Source organism: Lethenteron reissneri, chromosome 44 (assembly GCF_015708825.2).
Source record: "Lethenteron reissneri isolate LAM-NWPU_2019-01 chromosome 44, ASM1570882v1, whole genome shotgun sequence".
NCBI classification, from domain to species: Eukaryota; Metazoa; Chordata; class Hyperoartia; order Petromyzontiformes; family Petromyzontidae; genus Lethenteron; species Lethenteron reissneri.
Genome location: NC_083822.1, coordinates 12,203,455 through 12,204,750, shown reverse-complemented (window position 1 = coordinate 12,204,750; position 1,296 = coordinate 12,203,455).

Below are 1,296 nucleotides of genomic sequence, written 5' to 3'. Positions count from 1 at the left end.
AATATATTACTTTTTAACAAAGTAGTACAAAACACTATACAAAAGCAAGGCAAATTACAAAGGTATTGGAAAACTACTATCACGACAATCTTCATATCATGAAAATTTATACTGTTTCATGAAAAAATTGGATTGCAGCAACAGACGGTCAAGCTAAACACCGAGCATCTGCGTGCCAAACATCATACGTACAAACCACAATTTGGCTACTTATGACAGACGCTGGTCCCTTGAAGGGCAATAACGAAATAGCACAGACTGGCTACATATTCGATGTTCACTGGAATTTGAAAGCAAACTTAGACGAACCTTTCTCGCTCACTCTCTCTCTCTTCCTCTACCACCCCCACCCACCAGTACGTCTTGTGCACTCATATATTTTACAGAGTTTGCCAAGGCCCTATGAACTGCCAACGAAACATCAGATGCGTATTTCCCCTCCAGAACCGTATAAAAAGAAGCAACGGGATTTTTGTGCTTTGGTAACGAGTTATTACAACAACAAAAATCTCCATTATAATACTGTGCAACTATTGATGCATGGCATGTGGTACAATATTGAGTGGAATAATACTTAGCATCAAAACGAATATTTTTTTTTTAACCAATGGCTCATGGAACAAAATAGCACACTGTTTATAAATCCTATAATTGCCGACTGGGTATACAGATGTAAAACAATCATATCTTATTTAAAAAGATTGGCACGGTGTACTATAAGACGGATCATGTTTATGGCGTTGTGTTTGCAGTAGACCATATTTCATCGCATACTGAGCTGTAATTTTGTGCGCCATGCAGAGTCTAATTCAAGGCAGTGTTTGCTAGAAAATAAAAGAAAGATTTCCCATGAATTCTAAAATGTCAGTGCAAGGCATGGCTAATGAGAGGAAATATATCAATTGTCAGCTTACTATAGAATTGCACGAGTCAAAATGCACTGGGTCTTTTCTATACTCTGTTATGTTTAAATGTCACGCTGCCACTGTGTTCTGCTCTGAAGATGAACCGTGAGCAAACGCCCCTATTACATACCATTTCTACTTTAGGGCAATATTATTGAATGCATTTTGTTGACTTTATTTTGCCACCGTGGTCTGATGAGCGGTTCCAGAGCTACTTACGCTTTGGTTGAACACGTCCGTCTCGTGGCGTAGCTGTGTGTAGCGGTTAAGGTGTTGCTCTATCTGCTCAATTCGCTCAACTTCCAGCCTCTCCAGCTCCTGCCAAAACCAGTACAAGTTCATTAATTTCCACGCCGACCGTAAGTGTCGCCCATCCATGCACCGCGCTTGG